General features: G+C 36.9%; 1 pseudogene; it reads left to right on the forward strand.

Moving 5' to 3' along the window:
- Positions 1-1,299: 1,299 nt before the first annotated feature.
- LOC102811800 lies at positions 1,300-1,587 on the forward strand (annotated as a pseudogene).
- Positions 1,588-1,978: the final 391 nt, after the last annotated feature.

Below are 1,978 nucleotides of genomic sequence, written 5' to 3' on the forward strand. Positions count from 1 at the left end.
TCGGTCCAGTGCTTATCCTACAGTGCCACACCAGGGCTCCTAGTGTGAATTGGGCCATGGGTGAAGCACTTTTTGTTTTTAGATACTGTCACATTGGTTCCGACTCATTGCCTGTATAGAGTTTCATGTATAGCGTTTCTGAGAAGTGGCTGGTGGGTTTGAACCACCGACCCTGCAGTTCAAACTGACCTTGTAGACTAATATTTTATCCCACAGCATTATATCAGGTATTTGAATATACATGGACTCCAAAGTACTAGAATTATTAAAATCCGATAATATCCTTTAGATGTTTATAGTCATGTGACATAACATAGATTTCAAATGTGCTAAATTATAATCAATACTATGTGTTACAAGAGTAACATATATCATTGTAACACAGGAGATGAAGGGAAAAACAAAACAAAACTGCCTTCCTTTGAACTTTTAAACATAAGTGCAAGGTAGCATGTAAAATTACTCCAAGTTAGAAAAGCCTAGGAATCCTGTTTCCAAATTTAAAGTCTACCATGAAAACCATGAAAGAAGGGATGGTTTTCTTAAATTTGCACATAAGAAAGAAATATTGGTACGCATATCTGAAAAAAAATTACCTTATGTTAATCTAGTTTGATAAAGATTTATATTCCCCCATGAAACCAGATGGTAAAGATCATATATTTTGATATAAAATGGGTAAATATGCCATGATGGAAAGAAAGGATTATGGATAAACTTTGATCTATGGAGGTGCTAGAAACAATTAAAGATATGAAAGCAGCAAGTATCACTAGTCCCAGATGGAGTCCCTGGGAATTCAACTAAGTGTTCCAAGACTGCTTGACACTTCTTCTAGCAGATGTTTTTAATCTTTGATTGAGGGTCCAAGTGTTACCTGGATCCATGAAAAGGCTATTTTAGATGTGATGGCAGGAAGGAAATCAAGATCTTAACTCTGGTTCTTCATTTTGACATGTTTTCCTGTTGTCAGTATATATCAAGGCATAAAGAATTTTCTAAGATGTTTGACCCAAAGATCAGAAATGTATTCTTCTTTTTTCTTCCTTGTGCATCAGGTTGTTCTAGTGCATCTAGGGTTGGAGGGGGACAAAATAAGACAATATAGGAAACATCCTTGCTTCAAGTCTCAGAGCAGCCAACATCCATTCCTTGGTGATTATCCCTGTAGGATTCATAGAAGAGGAGGAGGATCATTTGAGATACTTTGAAGGAGGTGATAGGAAAGAGAACAAACATGGTTATCAGTATTTTAAAAAGTATCCAACAACTTTTCGTGCCTGTAGCGCTCCAGCAAACATGGTGAATGTTGCTAAAACCTGCCGGATTTTCTGTAAGAAGTGTGGCAAGCACCAACACCACAAAGTGACACAATACAAGAAGGCCAACTATTCCCTTTATGGAAAGCGGTATGGTGACAGGAAGCAGAGTGGATACGGTGGGCACACTAAGTCAGTTTTCCAGAAGACTACAACTACAAAGCAGATTGTGTTGAGCCAAACTAAGAGGATGTTGGCTATTAAGAGGTACAAGAATTTTGAACTGGGAGAAGATAAGAAGAGAAAGGGCCAGGTGATCCACTTCTGAGCATCATCTTGTTTATTATTAAAACAATAAAATCTTGGTGTTATATTTTTTAAAAAGTATCCAACAGCAAGGTTTTACATGGAAACAAGCAAAATCAAATGAACGTTGATTATTAATTTTTTTCTGTAGGACAGTCATGAATCCACCTGTCAATCTACTTGTGAAAAATTGGCCATTAAAAACCCTATGGAACTTAGTTCTATTCTGACACACATAGGGTCACCAGGAATCAGAGATAATACAACCATAACTGTTGAACTGGCTTTTAAATGGCAGAACAGATGATGTCTCATCCCGACTTGCCCAAATACTTAAGATACCTTATGATTTAATACAAGAGAGAACAAAATAAATCAAACCTGCCACTAAGTTTGATTCTGACTTACAGTGT

Source organism: Chrysochloris asiatica, unplaced genomic scaffold (assembly GCF_000296735.1).
Source record: "Chrysochloris asiatica unplaced genomic scaffold, ChrAsi1.0 scaffold00006, whole genome shotgun sequence".
NCBI lineage: Eukaryota > Metazoa > Chordata > Mammalia > Afrosoricida > Chrysochloridae > Chrysochloris > Chrysochloris asiatica.